This window comes from Nelumbo lutea, chromosome 3 (assembly GCF_056320005.1).
Source record: "Nelumbo lutea isolate HS-2025 chromosome 3, American lotus-T2T, whole genome shotgun sequence".
In the NCBI taxonomy this organism is placed as follows: domain Eukaryota; kingdom Viridiplantae; phylum Streptophyta; class Magnoliopsida; order Proteales; family Nelumbonaceae; genus Nelumbo; species Nelumbo lutea.
Genome location: NC_142686.1, coordinates 60,652,699 through 60,673,239, shown reverse-complemented (window position 1 = coordinate 60,673,239; position 20,541 = coordinate 60,652,699). Strand labels below are relative to the sequence as shown.

Sequence of the window (20,541 nt, the reverse complement as noted above, 5' to 3'; positions counted from 1 at the left end):
AATAATAATATATAAAATTATAGAAAATAAGATATATAATAAAAATATTATGTTTAATAATTTATTTTTATTTAGAGTAATAACTAATTATTATAATTCTTAATTATTTAAATATCAAATAAAAAACATTATATATATTTTTATAAAACATTTTTTCTCAAGTCGAGCTTGAGCTTACGAGTTTTTGACTCGAATAGAGCTCGAGCTCAAGGTTCTAGCTCGAACCGAGCTTGACCTCAAGGTTCTAACTCGAACCGAGCTCGAGCTCGATCTCGATCTCAAGCCTTGTACTACCTCGGTGAGCCGAGCTCGAGCCTCATACTATTTGGCTCGGCTCGGCTCGAATCCACCCCTAGTTGACATAATCTACTTTCGAATTAACTCCAACATGTCTAGGTCGAATTTTCCTATCAAAAAAGAACTTTCATCTATTCAAATTCAAGCTTGTGGTAAACTCCACTTCAATCTATCAACGTGATTTTGCGGATCATGGTGGTAGAAGGATAGCAGTTCCATCACTTAGAAATTGCTTCCTCTTAAAAGGAGGAATAAACTTCAATTTAGAGCCAATCTTATTTCAAAATCGACACTTGTAGAGTGAGTATTTATTCATTAAAAACAAACTAGACGGCTGCTTTCAACTGAATAAAACCAAAAATAATGTAGAATTGAATGAAAGAAAATATAAAGAGGTAACAATTTTTGCTTTATTAAAATTTATTATTAAGGAAAGATGAATTCACGAAATTCTGAATTTTATCCAATTATTTGATTTGAATTCAAATCCTAATGGATTCAGATGGGCTTTAGATTTAATGCGACTCTGTTTTAAAATTTTCAAATATACAAAAACTTAAAAAGTTAATAAGTTTTCAACTTTCAGAAATTCAATTGGATTTGAAGACCTAAAATTCGAATGCAAATCCTAACGGATTTGGATCTGATTCAAATTTAATCCAATTCCACTTTAATTATTAAAAATACAAAAGAAAAAAAAAACATATTTACTTTTCAACTTTCTAAAATCTAATTGGATTTGAAGACTTCGGATTCGAATTTAAATCATAGCGAATTTAGATCGGGTTTGGATTTAATCCAAATCCACTTTAATTTTTGAAAATACAAAAAAAAGGTAAAAAGTTTTTCGTCAATGATCATTGAATGTGAATCCTAATGTTTTCGGATTGGATTTGAATGTGAATCCTAACGGATTCGGATTGGATTTAAATTTAATCTGGTCTTGCTTCAATTTTTTAAAATACAAAAAAAATTGATTTTCAACTTTCTGAAATCTGATTGGATTTAAAGACCTAAAGTTTGAATTCAAATCCGAATGGACTTAAATCAGATTCTGATTTAGTCCAACTTCACTTAATTTTTAAAAATACAAAAAATTAAATTATTAAATGCTTTTCAACTCTCTAAAATCCTATTGAAATTGAAGACCTCGGATTCAAATTGAATCTTAATGAACTTGGATCAGATTCGGATTTAATCCAACTATGCTTTAATTTCTTAAATATATATATATATATATATATATATATATATATAATTTTTATAATTTTAAGCATAACTATATAAATTTTATATATTCATATCAATAAATGTTATATATAATCGGATTCAAATTTTAATTGGATTGGATGGAGTCAAATTCGAATCCAATCCGATTACATAAATACATCATCTGAATCCAAGGTAACCAAAATGGATGTCAAATCAGAGCATCTAAATCCGATCCGGAATCCAATTGGACTTAAAGACCTTGGAGTCAAATTTGATTTTTATTGGATTCAGATTTAATCAGACTCCACTTCAAATTTTTAAATATAAAAAATTAAAAAGTTAATTACTCTTCAACATTTCGAAATATGATTGGATTTGAAGAACTCAAATTTGAATTTGAATTAGAATTCACTAAGTTTTCGACTTAACAATCCTCACATTGGGATTGATTATCATTCAGTGTTTAATAATCAATATGCTTTCTAAATATGAAAATATTTTATAGATTTTATTTTGATGAAAAAAATTGTTTAATTTTTTTACATCACAAACTGGCCACACGACTTAAACCTAGCTAGAATGCATATAATATATATCCATATATATATTTAAGCTTATGTAGATGTGCACAACACGTGCTCTTCCGCTAATACATTATATATACCTTATATAATGGGTAAAATACAAAAAGCCTCCCCTGAAGTTTCTGACAATCATAAAAAGCTCCCTTATAATTTTGCTTTAGTAAAAATTTCTTTTTATTGTAAAAAAAAATTGACATAAAACCCCCCCTTCTGTCAATGACCAAGACAGAAAACGTTAAATCAATGATAATTTTTTTTCAAAATACCTATTTTACCCCTTTATGAGTTACTGTACACCAATTTTTACTAAAATACCCTTTGCCCTCTCTTACTATCCTAGTTTCATCTTTTGTGCAATCTAAAGAGGAGCATAGGTGAGGAACAAACAAAAATGATGCTAGGAAGAATAGCAAACCCTGTGCCCGCTTTTGCCAGGTGAAGAGTAGCAATTGAAGAGGAAAGAACCAAGAAGAGGGGCAACTGGAGAGGATCAAACAGAGGAACGAGGAACCCAGGAAGAACGATTTCGGCCCCATTGGAGAGGAACAACAAACCCAGGAAGAACGATTTCGGTCCCATTGGAGAGGAACGATGAAGCCAGGAATAATGATTTCGGCCAAGTGGTTTTACCCTATATCCCTCTTCATTTTAATTCTCTAGGGTTTTACCAGTAGATAGAGATAGTTCATTGTTATCTTTGGCTTCTCTTTTTTGTAGATGGCTCACTTTTACAGACTCTGTTTTTTCAGCTAACAAGAGTCCTATGATCTCTAGATTCCATTGTCTCTAAGTGAAGCTAACCAAATGTTAAATCAATGTTTGAGTGAGTAATTTACTAAAATTACCAAGCTTCGTAGCCCTTATATAAAGACTCACATTAACATGCATTAATAAGTCCAATCTCTAATATAATATCTACTCTTTCATGGCTTGAAAATTGAAATGTATGGTATTGAAATTATTGGAACAAGCCTGACTACTGAAAGACAGTAGTCACATAATATTATCATATGGGCTGAAATAAAGCCTCAGATGTTGCCCTTCATTCTCCATTGGACAATCTAATCCTAACCTGCAGAAGTGTCCCACACGAAATTAGGCTGAATATATCCACACAATTGAAAGTACATTATTGATTCATTAATCTTCTCCTCTATGGGTTATTAGTTTAATGCGAAATTCACTCATTTTTGTTTGACAACCCCATATGATTGTGTTAATCATTAGTCTTTGTAGTGAAGATTGTAGATAATTAGCCATCTTCAATTGGACACATATATAAATATAATTGGGTGGTGATAAACACATCCTCCAAGTAATGAGTGCAGATAATAATGTTTGGTAACAAATTTACAATTCAGATTATTCATAGGAAGTTTGTTAGAACCTAAATGAAAGCCAATGATCTGTATACCTAGGATGAAATAAAACTTAAAGGAGATCAATCATGAGCACTAGGGCTGTCCACCGGTCGGGTTGGGTCAGTTTACTGGTGTTTTTCCAACCAACCCGACCTGGTCAGGTTACCTAAAGATGAAACCGAAATCGACCTTATACTAAGCAAAACCAACCTGGTCGGTTTGAGTCAATTTGGCTCGGTTTTGTGATATTCAAAGTATCTCTTGGCCTTGCCCCTTCTTGCTTGTGGCTGGTTCCTTGAAATTTGAAATCGGAAAAATTTTGATTCTTAAGAGTTGAGAGAATGAGAGTGCTTGAGTTGAGGGTGGATTAAGTTACCAAGAAAAGAATAGTCAAAGAGAGAGAAGAAAAAAAAGACACCTATTTGTCATTGCCTATTTGGTGTAAAGGACCTTAGAGAGTAGGGATACTTTCTTTAAACCTTTCCAAAAAATGCAAGAAAGTATCAAGCTAATATTTCTAAAGGAGTAAAGGTGTAGGGAGTAGGACTAGGGATTCCTTGCCTTGTAATGCTTGCCATTAATGGCAATCCTAAAGAGAAGACTAGAAACTAAGTTAGGTTGTAACTAGGATAGAGACAACATAGTTAAGCAATAACTAATAAGTAATAAGTAGTTATATAACTCGGTTCAGTTTGGTTCGATTTTGGTTTTTACACATGAAAACCAAACCGAACCGAACCGTTGGCTTACCTATCTTTGCAACCTGAAACTGACCGGTGGTGAAAAAAAATCAATCGACTCGGGTTGGGTCAAATCGGGTTAATCAGTTTGGTCGGTTTGAAATTTGTTATGAACAAGCCTAATGAGCACATCACTGATTGCAAACGATGTTACAATATTCCATTTAATAGCTTCATTGATCATTGTTGCCAGTATGAAAAAGTGCCTATGCAACCAAATCTTAAATAAGTCTGTTCTAGAATATCTTTATGTTTTTTTCTTTTACATATTGCTTCATTGATCATTGCAAATGATTTTAGAGATTGCTCTTTGTGTTTCCTTTTATATAGCAGCATTAATGGAACTGAAATAAGTTTGTGGTTCTCCATGAAAGAAGCATGGAGCATTTAATTTGTTGAATTAAATTCAAGTACTATTGTCACAGATCAAATCAAATTGCAAATGAAAATTTTGCAATCTTTGGTCTAATAAGTTTTCACTTCATTTTTGTAGTTGCTCAAAGTGCTTGTCGTGTTGGATGCGATGTCAATGCAGTCTTCGACATCTAGAGGTTCCTACCTCAAATACTAGAATAAAATATGCAAATGCGGCCGAAAAGCTACAATACAATCCTCTGAGTCAGTAGACAACCCTCATAGGCTATACTTTTGTGCTAGACGATTGATAGGTGTAATTGATTTTTGTTTTCCTTCTTGATTTGTGAAGCTATGATTTACTTATATGTTTATTTTATTCTTCAAATAGACAGGTTCAAACTAAAAAAAGTTTAATTTTTTTCATGGTCCAACCCTTCTGATGAAGATGATGACCCAGACAATTATCCAATGGTTGAGTAGGGAAGAGGTAACCAATACAAAATTGAAGGCCATGATGAGGGAAGAAATAGTGGCTCAGTTATATGAGATGAAAGGAGTGTTGGCTGACTTGGGTGCAAAGGTGGATGGACAAATTCATCACGCAAACCAACAAGTAGTATGGCAGTGGTGGCTATTTTCTTTATTGTCATTTGGGCCATCTTCAAGGTTCTCTAATGTTACAAGTCTAAGAGAGTCTTGGTTTTATGGATATGTAATCAAACATTTAGTTTTGATTTTCTAAATGATGCTCATGAAATGATGAGAAGGAAATGTATTTGGTTTTATGGTAGAGTTTAGTTGAATCCACTCATCTTTTTGGGATTTTTGAGGGAAATGTATTCAAATCGACTGAACTGAACTGACGAATGAATGATATTACTAGTTTGAAAAGCAATTCTATCATGCCATTCTTCAAATATATGCTTTATACGGGATAGTATCATAACGTAGAAAGCAAAAGCTACTGTATAATATAGGAAACACGTACCTTGTTATGAAGATACTTGAATAGGAATAAACTACCCAAATTAATGCCAAATCTAATAGACTTTCTATCACCACAAGTACATGACATACAGAAATACTTTGTTGAACACCCTATGTGGAAATATTTTGGCTCCATGATCTGGAATGTAAGTTGTAGTCTTGATATGAAAATATGGTGTAGACTTGCCACCCATAGAATAACTCAATATTTCAAATCTCTAATTCTAATAAGGAAGTTTGTTAATTTATTCCGACTTGGCTTCTAAGCAGTTCATATACAATTTTGTTTGATGTTAGTTAATTTGAATGATAGTTTATCAATCAAAATAGAAAAAAAAAAAAAAAAACTATCATGATCTTAGTAACTCATTTGTTGGAATTAGCCTAGGTTCACGCAACTGAATAGAGAAGTCCTTGAAGTGTTGTCCAGTGGTTTAAAAATAGAGGAAGGTTTAAAAGCAAAGAAGCGAACAAGCCTAGTGGTTATGTAATTGAACATTTGTAGTTTATTCCGAAGCTCATCAAATGGTATTGCCAAGTTAAATGTTGACTTAAATACCAACTAATTGTAAATTTTATTATCACAAATGTCAAAAAAAAATCACTGATAACCAACAATGTATTCTTATGCTATGGGTCATCACATTAATTGAATTGTTTGTAGGGTCCCTTCTCAGACTTGGATCATCGGATCTAACACTCAAAGTTCATAAAATTCTGAACGAGCAACTATAAAATCCCAAAATGATTTCTCTTAGACAAGAAATATCATGTATAATGTCCAAACTACTGTATCACCAATGTATGTGAGTTTATGTTTTCAAAAAATGATTTGTTTTGTACCTCTAAAAAAATTTAATAATACCTAACAAAAAAATACACAAAATGATTCATATGGCGGCTCTTTCTCAATTCAGTTAAACTAGTGTTAACATGTTGTTCCTTTATCAGTCCAAACAAGAAATGATTCAACATGGTTGTGAACAGTGTATTGTTTGACTGCTTGGCTACTCCTATCCTTGTAGATTGTCAACTTGTTGGTGAACCTGGGGCCTCACGGATCTGAAATACATTGGATCTGACTCTACAACTTGATGTTGTCCTACAACTTTATGTTGAGTTGGGGGCCTCATGGCTCTGTTGGACCCTCTCTCATCATTATTTTCTCTTTTCACCTGTCAATAAATACTCAATTATCTATGGGGAAAATAATCAGTTGAAAGTAAAATTAATGCATCTAATTAATGGTATATTAATAGGACCTGCAAATTATGTGATTGTTGTCATGATTGTGCCAAACCAGAACCAGAACTACTTCCTCTATTTCTTGGTGTTGGCCTTTGACAACCTCTAACATTGTGTCTGTATATATTACATCTAGAACATTTAACTTTCCTATGTAAGAATGGGGGTTTCCTTGATGATGGCTCCTCATCTAGTGCCCTTCTTCTGGTGAATCTTGGTCTTCTTGGTTGTCTCTTTAAAGGTGGTGTTTCAATGGGATCCCAAGAACTTTCTGGCCAATATTTTGTATCCGGTATAGGGTGAATTGTTGGTGCATAGCGTAGGCACATAATGCTCACTCAGACTATCAAAGTATAGAAGAAACTAAACTAGTACCACATGGACACTTGCGATGAATCCATAACTCATCGGTTACTTGCGATGAGCTTATAACTCAACGAATGACTGCGTTGAACATACGACTCATCGCATGTCCACAACAAACTTGCACTTGACACAAGTCAGAGTAAACATTGGCTAATGTGAACCTACGATGAAGTCTAAACATACACAATTCTGTGATAAAATTTGAATGCGCACGGTTCTACAATAAACTTTGAATGTGCACAATTTTGCAATGAACCTCGGGTACACGTGGTTCTACGATGAGCTCGAGGCCATCACAAAACCGCGTGATATTGTGAACTGAAGCTAAATATTGGTTACACGTGCAACTTTAGGATCACGTGTGTGAGAATGCACCATGTAGGTTTAGTGAAACACACCTATTGGATGACAACGTCACTACTACCACGTCGGTTAAGTAGGTCATGAAAGGAAGTAGCATACATGTATTATGAGAATCTTCGAACGAAAGGAAACTCAGACCTTGGGAAGATCTCATAAGACACATGGTGAAACCCTAGCAATGTCCCTTAATGACCAACAACCAATCTAATACTCCATTTCCTAATGGGAATCAAATTCTTTAAACGCCTTCCTTTCGGGACCTTGGGATCCCTCCTTATAAACGAGGGTCCTCTTATAACGAAAGGATTCATTCACTCAATCATTTGAATCATTCAATCTTTCTACCTTGCTCCCTTATCACTTCCATTTGCCTTAATTCCCAAACCCTAAACCTACACCGGTCTTCCTTCGACCTTTAAGGAGACCCTCGAATGTAGCCTGACCACCTTACTTACAAATAAGATGCCAAATATTTCTCTCTTTTCCAACATTCGTTGAAATAACCTTCAATTCGTTATTGCCTATGGATTACCACGGCCAATGCATGCTTGTAAGGAATACAACTAATGTCTTAAACTCGATAACAACAGGATGAATTTTGTAAGTAAACATACTCCCATATATCGTTATATTGCACTTCATACTCTAACTCCTCAGACCTCAAGACTTGGCAATTCCTTCAATTTAACAATTACACTAAGGTGAGTAAACGAGAAAAAAAACCAAAAACCTATAAATGAATGAATACACAAAAATTAATCCATACCTAGCAAGCCATTTTTGCTTCTCATGCAACCTAGCAACTTTTGGTGTAGGATGGGGATGTAAGTCTAGGTTGGGGAGCGATCTCTTTGAAAGACGAAGAGAAGCCTCGAAAGTGAGGCAATGTGAAGGTCTTTTGGTAAAAGGCTTAGAAAATGAGAGGGTTGTGGATACTCGAGAGTAGTAGTGACAAATGCTTAGGATCGAATGAGTTCTAATGTGAAGATGATATCTATTTATGGAGAAGGACCCCAGATCCTAAAAGGTAGGAGATTAATATATTCGCTCCGTACCGGGGAAGGGAATATTTGATTCGTTGTCAATCATTAGGTGCACACTGAGGTATTGCCACATGTTTCATGAGGATCTACACAAGGATTGACTTTCCTTATCCTTGAGATTCCTTATTACTCACGTGTGCTACTACCTTTTTGCGCATCATAACTAATCCTATGTGACAACAGTGATGCCACCGTTCGGTGGTCGGCACTTCGTCAGTTCTACATGGAGGCTTGCAGAGGCTTTTGCTGTCTTGGGTTCGTGTGTATTTGGGCATACACAGGCCTCTCCGTGGGCTCGGCCTACTGTCCTTTCTATCCTATTATACAAAGCGGCCTTGCAGGTTATGAGTTCACTGCATGTTATAGCGGGTGTGGCTTCATCGCACACTTAGGTGTGTTTGGATCTCTTGGATGGGTCTTTTTGTGGTTTATTTAGGTTCGGGCATTAACTGAGCTCTTGGTGAGCTATGGGTTTATCGCAACTGATGAAGGGTGATTTGGCCCGACCAAGTAAAGAGGGGACACGTGGACACGACCTGATCAAGAGGTGACAACTCAGCTTATCATAACCAGTCCACAGCAGATCGATCTCGGGTACCTAACCACCTCGGGACAAGGCCACCTCGAGACGAGATCGCTTCGATACTAGATCGCAACAAGAACACCTCGATGCCAAGGCACTTCGGCACTCAACCCAGCTCAGGACTTGAAGACATCGGTTTAGAGATACCGACATGCCACTACGTCATGATCCTGAAAACCCATCCAACGGATCCCGGGCCTCATGGGATCATGCCACGTAACAGCTAGCATTATCTCCCCGACCGATTCAGGTGGAAGTGTTGAACCTTATCGGTTGGCAGCATTCTCTTCCAACTAATATGGAAATGGGTCCTATTGTGACGAAGATCCTGGAACTAATCCGCGAAACCGGAGAGGACTCGACTATATAAAGGCTCCACCCCCAGAGGTTCAAGGTACATGCGATTTCTCTACTTTCTAGCTCTCCTACATCCTTAAGCTATTTAGCTCGCTACCAGTTTACTGACTTAAGCATCGGAGTGACCTCGTCGGGCCAATAACCCCGGTTCTCTGATCCTTTTCTTGCAGATCAACTTAGTTCATTGTCCGCCTGGAAGCCAGATCACCTCCAGCAGGGAGCACCGAGATCGCGCAACATCATTTGGAGTCGTTTGTGGGAAATGCTACAAAAATCCTTTCTCCACCATCAGTAACAGAATCAAATCCATGGCTTCCTCCAGCAACGCCAGACAAAACAATGAGGCAAACATCTCTGGGGGGTAGTTTCAGATCCCGTCTGTTTGCATAGGTCAGTTTACCATACCGCTTACTGCGTCTAGGGTCCCAACGCTGACCATGCCCCAAGCGATTTCACAAGTGAACGTGCCATTCCCTCCTGTATTCGGCGTGACATTCGCCGAACCATCTAGGGTTCCCCTTGGAGTCGAGCAATCCTAACTTGACAACCTGGTACACTGCGTTCGGGCCATTCAGGTCCAACAGTTTCAACACTATTAGCAACAAGTCCTCCATCACTTTTACCAACAACAGTACCAGCAACAATTCCCTCCGCTACAGCAGAATCCGCAGTCGGTTCCACCTCAGCACCCGGCGGTGCAACAGAATCAATCCCGCTGTTGCTAGTAGAACCGCTCTCCCCACCGAGGCGAGACCTCCCAAGTCCCACTTCCTCTTGGGAGTCAGGTCTCATCCCGTTGCAGGAGGGATAAGCAAGTCACCCCGCCCACTTCTCAGGGCAACTTGAACAGATCGGGAGATACTCCGCCCACCAGGGCCACGTTACCTCGGCCTTCTCATCAAGAAGGCTTGCTTGCAGGCAACCAGTTCGGGCCCATGGTCGCAGATTCAAAACAAGGCCCATCCATCCGTGGTAGCCAGGCTCAGCACCCAGAGCCACTCTGCGCTAGAACGGTACCAGATCATACGGAAGTTAGCAGCACTAATGCAGAGCCGGTCAAGAAGCCGCAACAAAAGCATCACAAAGCACTACGAACTACAACTCGTAGCTAGCTTGCCATTCCCAGTCAACCAGAACAAGTAAAAGGTAAAGAGGAGGCGAGCTCAGTGGCCACAAAGACTGCTCCTCTCCTGTCTAGGTTGTCTCCTCTATCCTCTGAGCTCCTCTGGACAAGTACGATGGATCCTTTGATCCGAATGATCATGTAGACTCCTTCCAGTCCCAGATGCACCAAGCTGGGGCTGATGAGTCCTGCATGTGCGTATCCTTCTCCACAACATTTAAAGGAGTAGCTCGCACGTGGTATAGGAACCTCACGCCAGGGACGTTCAAAAGTTAGGTGCAGTTCGTAGAGTTGTTCACCTCGCACTTCATCACTAGAAAGAAGTGTCTGAGTTCCCAAGAAAGTCTCCTAAACATAGTTCAAAGAGAAGGGGAGTCGATTAGAAGCTATATTAAACGCTTCAATGACACCTGCTTGTAGATCTCCGATGTAGATCCAGCAGTGAGGCTCATGGCTACAAAGAAAGGTATAACACATAGAGAATTTAAGTGGCATGTGGTGGTCAATAAGCTGAAGGACATCACAAAATTCCTCAAGCTCGCCGATCAATTCATTGGGACCGAGGAAGAGATGAACCAAAAGACTGAGAATCTAGTAGAAAAGAGGAAAAGAGAAGGTGACAGCGCAGGTAACAGTTGCAGCAAGCGAAGAAAGAGAAAGTCCCCTACTAGGGAAGGAAACAAGTCCGGGAGCCGATCTCCTTCACAATCTCACAGGTCAGGTCAGTGTTCCCGAACCCCGCCAATTGAACAGACAAGCTACACGCCTCTCAACACAAAGTGAGGAGAAATCCTTATGGCAGTCAAGGATTCCTCCTACATCAAGTGGCCACATCGATTGAGGGGGGACCCCGCCACTAAAAACAGGAGCGTGTATTGTCACTTTCACAAAGATCACGATCATAGTAACGAAAGTTGTAGAAACCTCCGCGACGAGACCGAAGAACTCATTCGTCGTGGATATTTAAAAAAATTCATACAAAAATAAAATAAAATCCATGCAGATCGGCAGGAGGAGCAAAGAAGAAATGCTCTCGAGTCTAGTGGCAAGCAGAATGAGCAGTCGTAGAGGTAGTTACCCGAAGAAAGGTCGATCCGTGGAGTAATCAACATGATTACTAGCGGGTCCATCATCGCGGGTTGCACCTCAGCGGCGAGTAAAGCTTCAGTTCGTGAACTAGAGCATGAAGAGCAAAATCCACCAAAGCGACATAGGCTCGAAGATACCATTTACTTCACAGAAGATGATGCACATGGGATCCAGTCCCCCCATGACGATGCCCTGGTGATAAAGATGAGACTAAACTACTTCGAAGTGAAGCGCGTCCTCGTGGATTCGGGCAGTTCGGCCGACATTCTGTTCAATGACGCCTATGACAAGCTCTAGCTCCAACAAAGCGATCTCAAGCCGACAGATAAACCATTGGTAGGGTTCAACGGCGAAGATGTTAGACCGTTAGGGCAAGTCTCAATACCCTTAGAGGTCAGCACATGGCCCAACATTGCAAGGTTTGAGCACACACTCCTGGTGGTCGCGACTCCCTCCCCGTACAACACCATTGTAGGTTAGCCTATTACCCACGCATTACGCACAGTAGTGTCCACCTACTACTTGGCCATGAAGTTCCCAACGAACTATGGAGTAGGGGTTGTGCAAGGTGATCAGCTCGAGTCTCGCAAATGCTACATTGCCACTCTCAAGGGGAAAACCAAGCTAGCGGCTGATATCGAGCTTAAGCGACCTGTGGAGTATCCTGAAGAGTGAGCTACGCCAACGGAAGATACGGTCCACATCCCGATCTCAGTAGATAATCTAGCCAGAACTCTCCAGATCGGCGCTTCGATCGAGGAACCACTCCGTTCTCAGTTGGTAAGTTTTTTAATTAAAAATTTAGATGTATTTGTGTGGTTCACGACAGAAATGCCTGACATAGATTCCAAAATCCTAACTCATAAGTTAAATATTGATCCTTTAGTCAGGTTCATTAGATAGAAAAAATGCAACCTCGCCCCAGAGCGCTGGAGGATAGTCGACGAGGAGGTCGGGAAACTCTTAGCAGCCAATTTCATCAGGGAGGTCCATTACCTGAGCTGGGTAGCTAACCCAATCCTGGTAAGAAAGACCAACGGTAAATGGTGCATGTGCGTCGATTATACCGACCTGAATCGAGCTTGCCTAAAGGATTGTTTCCCGCTGCCCAAGATCAACTTTCTAGTGGACGTGACCTCAGGGCATGAGTTGCTAAGCTTTCTGGATGCGTACTCGGGATGCAACCAAATCAAGATGGACCCTGTTGACGAGGAAAAAGCAACCTTCATAACCGAGCTTGGACTGTACTGTTACAAGGTTATGCCTTTCGGACTAAAAAATGCCGGGGTGACCTTCCAAAGACTTGTAAATAGAATTTTTGAGCCATTAATCGACAACAAGGTTGAATGTTCTGTAGATGATATTGTCATTAAGACCCAGTTTTCAAAACTTTTATTGAATGGTTTGCAAAGTATTTTTGAAAACTTGCGTAAGTATAACATTAAACTAAATCCTAACAAGTGCATTTTCAGTGTCACCTCGGGTAAATTCCTGGGCTACATAGTCAACCAACGTGGCATCGAAGCCAACCTCGAGAAAATAAAGGCCATCCTAGATATGAAGCCACCTCGCAAAATAAAGGAGATTCAAAGACTGAACAGCATGACAGTTGCTTTGAGCCGCTTCATATCCAAGTCAATAGATTGTTGCCTGCCTTTCTTCAAAGCTATTAAGAAAAGTAAAGACTTTGAGTGGACCACAAAGTGCCAACTCGCCTTTGACGAGCTGAAAAAATGCCTAGTTAGCATCCCAGTTCTGACCCAACCCGAGGAGAGAGATGTTTTAAAGCTATACCTCTCCGCGAGTGATGAGGTAGTTAGCTCGGTATTGATAAAGGAAGTAGATCGGGTCCAACAACTTATCTACTATGTCAGCATGGTTTTACAGGATGTTGAAACAAGGTACCCAGAGATCGAGAAGCTGGCATACACCCTAGTCATAGTAGCTTGGAAGCTTCATCCTTACTTCCAATCCCACATCATCATCGTCCTCACCAACAAACCTCTGAGGCAAATCCTACTTAAGCTCAAGGTGTCTAGCAGACTGACGAAATGGGCCATTGAACTCAGCGAGTACGACATCCGGTACGAACCTTGGACGATGATTAAGGCCCAAGCCTTAGCTGACTTCGTTGCAGAACGTACCTTCACCACTGTAGTCCCTAAACTGGTTGAGTTCGGGCACCTGGAGCAAGCTTCAACCAGCATGGCACCAATCCCAATCTGAGCAAGTCCGACCTGGGACAAGGATCCTTGGATCCTCCACGTCGATGGCTCATCCAATCGACAAGTCCGACCTGTACAACCCAAGCAGGGTGAAGTTGGAGTACGCACTTCGATTCGGGTTTGCAACGTCTAACAACAAAGCAGAATACGAAGCATTGATATTAACAGTCGGGCTTGCCTTAGCAAAAGAAGTAAAGGCCAAACATCTCATCATCTGCAACGACTCCCAGGTCGTGGTCAACCAGATCAACGACGAGTATGAAGCCTGCGACCCCACCATGGCTGCTTATTTTGCCAAGGTCAGAGAAGTTCTGCATGGCTTCCTATCTTATTTCGTCAGGCAAATCCCGAGATCCGAGAACGCTGAAATTGACGCCTTGTCCCAGTTAGCTAGCACAAGCAGTAACACAATGGGGACCGTGTACATAAAGGACCTACGTTGGCCTAGCATTCTCGGGGGCAGGAGGGGTCACTTATAGTACAAGTAGAGTCAAGTTGGATTGACCCACTTGCGAGCTATTTGCTTCACCGGACCCCCCTATAGATCACAATTAGGCCCAAAGTGTAGAGCACCAGTCGGTGAAGTACATCATTATAGACAGATAGCTGTACTGGAGATCTTTCACGCTCTCCTACTTGTGCTGTTTACGACCCTCGGAGGCTGAGCTTGTTCTTCGCGACACTCATGAAGGCTTATGTGGCAGACACTTGGGGGGCATGGCTCTTGCCCAAAAAGCTTTGTGATAGGGTTACTATTGGCCCACAATGAAGATAGACACACTCGAACTCGTTAAGAAGTTCAATAAGTGTTAAAGGCATGCCAACATCCACTACCGACCTGTTGCCGACCTCAAATATCTCACCAGCCCGTGGCCCTTCGCACAGTGGGGAATCAACATTCTTGGCCCTTTCCCGCCAACGACAAGAAAGAGGAGATTCCTTGTGGTAGCAATGGATTACTTTACGAAGTGGGTGGGGGCGGAACCCCTAACAACAATCACAGCTCGCAATATACAAAATTTCTTTTGGAGGAATATAGTATGTCGCTTCGGGCTACCTCAGGTACTTATCTCCAACAGCGGAAAGTAGTTCAAGGACATCAAGTTCCAGAATTGGTGTGCCGAGATGGGGATACAACAGAACTTCACCTCGGCAGCACACCCTCAGGCAAACGGGCAAGCAGAGGTCACGAATATAGCCATACTCCATGGACTAAAGGCTCGCTTAGCCCGAGCTAAAGGACTGTGGGTAGACGAGCTGCCCAATGTGTTATGAGCCTATCGAACTACCGTTAAGACCACCATGGGTGACATCCCCTTCAACCTCACCTACGGCACGAAAGCGGTGATCCCAACAGAGATCGAGGTTCCTATGCTACACTTGGAAGACTACAACGAGGAAGCAAATGATGACAAGCTCCGTACCACCCTCGACCTGGTGGAAGAAGTATGGAACCTAGCATACATTTGGACTGCAGCCTACCAACAAAGGATGGCTCGGTACTATAACACCCGGGTCAAGAAACGACACTTCCGTGTCGGCGACCTGGTTCTTAGGAAAGTTATGGTACCTGAGCCCGGTGTCGGTAAGCTCAGACCGAGTAAGACGGGTACTCGGGGCAGGTACGTACGAGCTCGAGACCTTGGAAGAAAAACAAGTACCTCGAGCGTGAAACATCAGCAACTTAAGATGATACTACCTATGATCGCCAAACTGGAGAGAGGACTATGAGTCACTCCCAGAAGTCCAAGGACTAAAGTGCCGAACTGATAAAAGACCTCAGCACTACGATAAGACCCAGTCGCCTCCTCAGCATGGGCACATAAGACCCAGTCGCCTCCTTGGCATGGGCATACAAGACCTAGTCGCCTCCTCGGCATGGGCATACAAGACCTAGTCGCCTCCTCGGCATGGGCATACAAGTCCTAGTCGCCTCCTCGGCATGGGCAGGCAAGACCTAACCGCCTCTTCGGCATAGGCAACTCATCTCCTCATGCCTAAGGTATAGACAGCTCGGGTATAAACCCTACGATGTCAAGCCCACTTCAGCATGTAATGAAAAAGTTGGACCCCAACAAAAGGACAACTAACATTACTAAGTAACCCACGTGCAAATAGGTCGGGTATATGCCCTACAATGTCCACGCACCTCAACGTACATCATATGATGTTACCCCTATTGGTAGTCCAACTCGATAGGTTGACAGTTTGGGGTAACCTATACCTATTTTGTTAGTTTGCCAACTAGGGAGTTATTTGCACTTGGAACATTTGACAAAAGGACAAGTGTATTTCTTTAAAATGAGGAGTTCGTTACAAAAAAAAAAAAGAAATATTTATACTATAGACCGAACTCGCAGGCCCAGGGTACACAGTATAGAAGTCTATTCATCTGGGCGCTCGTCGTCCTTGCCTAAGGCTTCGGCAGGAAGGTTCGCCTTCTCGTAGGCACCGATCTCTTCAACGTCGATGAGCAGCTCGCTGTCACTTTCCGCCTTGGAGTCTAGATCTTTGGCAGCTTCGACAGCCATCTCATCTATGACCCTTGAGGTGGTGATGGCGCTTAGATCAAACTACAGAAATTCACATCGGGTCAGCCTTCTACTAAGCTTAAAACCCTTATGGTAGCGTTCTATCCCTGCCTCGGTCAGCTCTCAGTGGAACTTCTTTGAGGTCTTGTATTCCTCGACGAATTTGGCCTTGGTCTCCTCCACTGCTTGGCGGAGTATTTTAGTTCGCTCCTTGACATGGGCCTCGAGGTTCTCCACCTCCCGCTTCAACGCCACTTTCTCCCTTGCGAGCTCCTCCTTCTCGGACATGAGCCCATGCATCGTTCTTCAACTGGTTGATTTTGTTACGGGCCAGATTCAGCTCGGTGTGAGCTTCGCGAGATGAGGACTTAGCTGCAATAGCTCGCTTTAGGTGCAATTCGAACTGGCATGTCAGAGCGTACACAACAGAGTTCACCTCTCAAGAGAAGAATAGCAGTTAGTACAAGAAAAGTTTTCAAGTATAGAATTGAAGAAGTAAAGACAATTTACCACCACACAGTGAGTAGCCGCTCGAGCTCCGAGCTGAGCGACTGACAGCTTGACCCAATTGGCGACCTCCTCGGCATATACCACACTTTTGCTATTGAGGAGGCTGTACTTTGGAGTTAGGATGCTCTGAACTGCCCCCTCGCTACTCGAAGAAGTGACAGCCGCAGGTGCAGGCTCCGAAGATGTTGCCTCCTCGGGCGTGTGGGGCGGGGAGACCCTTCCTGGTTCCTCCTTGACCAGATTGATCACTGGATGTTGCATAGTGGAGGGCTGCTCGGGCTCAGAAACGACAGCCTGTGGAGACTAAATGCAAGGTCTTTTCACAGCTCGCTTCTTCTTCCACTTCATCCTTCCAAGGAGTTCGTTCACAGGAAGATTCATGGTTGTTGTAACAAAAGCAAAACGTCAGAAACTGCATCAAAATAAAACAAAGGCAGCACAAAAGTAACGACCTACCAGGAATCAGACCGGCCTGCACAAGCTTGTCTTCGGTCACATAGTTCGCGAACTTGAGACCGAGCTCCGCCCAAGATTGGAGCGCTTCCCTTGTCTTCTAGTCCAGCCAGACACCAGGATCTTGGATGGCCGCCCTCCAGTGGGTCGAGAAAGTCCCCCCCCCCCTTAGTGTTACGGACTAAAATGTAGCCCCTTTTCCAGGCCGAGACTCTGTTTGGGAGTTCGTGTAAGAGCTTGTAGCTCAGACGTGGGGACAAGTAGTAAGTCCGCCTATGCTCGGGTAAAGCATAGGAGGAATTCTTCTTTATTGAAAGGATTGAAGAAAAAATGTCATGGTCAAGGAGCAGGTTATAGTCGTGGAAGAGCAAGATGGTTCTTACTATGTTGCGGATGGAGTTCGGGTGCAACTGATCTATGGTGATGTGGAAGAGTTTAATGACTTCTACGATCAAGGAGTGAAATGGAAACGATGACGCTGTGAGCTGTTCCTCAAAAATTACGATCTCGTCGTGACTGTGCTCCCAGGGAAAGTTACCTCTCGGAAGACTGTAGACAAGATCACTCAAAAGCCTATATCGAGTTACTAAGGCTTGGAGCCTGTCCGCTGTCATCGTCGATGGGCCAAAGTTATCTCGCTGCCGACCTCGGTGCGAGGTGGACACCAGACCACCGGAGGCCTTTTGCGCCTCCCGAGGTGATTCCACCTTAGGAGGACCGCAAACCGCTTCTTGACCCAAAGTAGTTTCTTTGGAAAGGCGATCTATGACCTAAGCCGAGGTACCCACCTCGGCCATAGCGGATTCACCGCTCTATCTAAGAGGCTGTCTAAACTAAAACTAGACATTGCGAAGAAAAGACAATAAAAAAAGGAGAGCTAGGGAAGACTCACCAAAGAAAGACCAAACTAAAAGAAGACACCAGACTGGAGAAACCGATTTAAGAAGATTGAACGCGACCTTAGAACAAAGATTTGCGAATTTGTGGTGAAGCAAATGAGTCTCGGGCCCCCTATTTAAAGCCAGTATGTCCAAAAATCAATGGTCGAGATCGAAGCAATCAAACGGCTCCTAGGAAAACCAGTTGCGCAACCCTCGAGGTTGAAATTGGCTTAGCGCATTTTTTACGTCCGCGAAGTTTGTAGATCGTGTGATGTCCGGGCGTGAACCAGATGCGACCTGGGTTATTCCTAGTTGATCCGGATAGCCGAATAGGTCTGACCAGTGATTCATCCAACAAGCTGCCCGGACCTTGGGCCAAATCCACTTGTCTTGTCATGAACTCCCCGCACCGGGTCGGGACCCCTGGCTCGGGGAGTGGGGGGCAATTGATGAAGGGTGATTTGGCCCGACCTAGTAAAGAGGGGACACGTGGACACGACCTGATCAAGAGGTGACTACTCAGCTTATCATAACCAGTCCGTAGTAGATCGAGGTCAGGTACCCAACCTCCTCAGGCTAAAGTGACCTTGGGACAAGGCCACCTCGAGACGAGATTGCTTTGGTACTAAATCGCAATAAGAACACCTCGATGCCATGGCACTTCGGCACTCAACCCAGTTCGGGACTTAAAGACATCAGTTCGGGGATACCGACATGCCACTACGTGGTGATCCCGAAAACCCCTCCAATGGATCCTGAGACTCACGGGATCATGCCGCATAACAACTAGCATTATCTCCCCAACCGATTCGAGCGGAAGTGATGAACCTTATCGGTTGGCAGCATTATCTTCCAACTAACGCGGAAACAAGTCCTATCGTGATGAAGATCCCGAAATTGATCTACGAAAACCACGAGGACTCGACTATATAAAGGCTCCACCCTGAAGGGATGAGAGATCCATTGTATGGATGCTCAAATCTTGCGGAATAAAGGGGCGAATTTCAAAAATTTTTCTCTTCCTTTCAACTGGGAATCACATTCCCTATTTAGAAAATCATATTTTCAAGGATCAATCTTGAACCATAAACTGAACCAGATCTGAACCAAAAGTAGTAGGAGAAGATTATACCTGATACGGATGTTCCAACTTCTAGAAGTTTGCTTAAGTCCATAAATGGATCTATTAAGTTTACATACCATGTTTTCCTGACCTACAGCAGTGAAGCTTTGCGGCTGCTGCATATAGATATCTTCAGTAAGATTTCCATTCAGGAATGCAGTTTTGACATCCATCTGCCAAATCTCATAATCAAGGTTTGTGTGATTTCTCTGCTTTCTAGCTCTCCTACATCCTTAAGCTATTTAGCTCGCTACCAGTTTACTGACTTAAGCATCGGCGACCTCGCCGGGCCAGCAACCCCAGTTTCTCTGATCCTTCTTTTGCAGATCAACTTACTTATCATCCACCTGGAAGCTAGATCACCTCCAGTAGGGAGCAGCGAAATCGTGCAACATCAGCAACTTTGCTTAATGTTTTGCGGGTTCATCGCAAAGGTGGCAATGTACCGCAAGTTCATCGCTACATTGGGGTTGATTGCAATCTACTCATAAGTGCTTCTATGGTTTTAGTCTTGGTGTCCGAGTGTTTTTTTGACGGTCAGGGTGAGCTGTACATACCTACATTAGCCTCCCTGCTTATTAGGAAATGGAAGCTTATCGATAAGCATATTGCCTTTTCGTTTTCGAGTTTTGTGATAGTTTTGCTTATGTGTGTTGGGTCTGGTGTTTCTACCTGCTTTTTGGTTTTGTGTTGATTGCATGCACCATGCGTTCATTTTTGGCGGCTCATTATAATCCGAGGCTTAGCCCCCTGTCTTTTGGTGATTTGTTTTCTAACAGCAGTCAGTGTTGTTCGTCAATTGTGTGCTCTAGCCCCCCTGACTGTTGATAGGAAGAAAATCAACAAAAGACAACACTAGCAGTAGTAATGAGTGTAGCCTTTTGACAGTGAGCATGAGAGGTGGTTGATGACTAAGCTACAACCGTAGTTATCATTTCACTGATTCCAATGTAAGAGGTTTGGCATGTGTCGATTGGGTTTCTAGTGTTTAAATGACGATGCTTGGTGCATTATTACATCTTGGTAAGTATTTCGTGGTGTCCCATTTTCTTTGGGGCATATTTATGAGGTGTGTTATATTGCCTTTTGCGACGATCCATCTGGGTGTGCC

General features: G+C 42.2%; 1 long non-coding RNA gene across 2 annotated transcripts; it reads left to right on the top strand.

Moving 5' to 3' along the window:
* The first annotated feature begins 2,429 nt into the window (after nt 1-2,429).
* LOC148865237 (uncharacterized) lies at nt 2,430-5,455 on the top strand. Of its 2 annotated transcripts, none has more exons than XR_016109718.1 (3): nt 2,430-2,716; nt 4,688-4,812; nt 4,944-5,455. It is a non-coding gene; the product is annotated as an uncharacterized LOC148865237 (long non-coding RNA). The 2 variants fall into 2 exon arrangements; XR_016109717.1 differs by having other exon boundaries at nt 4,940-5,455.
* The last annotated feature ends 15,086 nt before the right edge of the window (nt 5,456-20,541 follow it).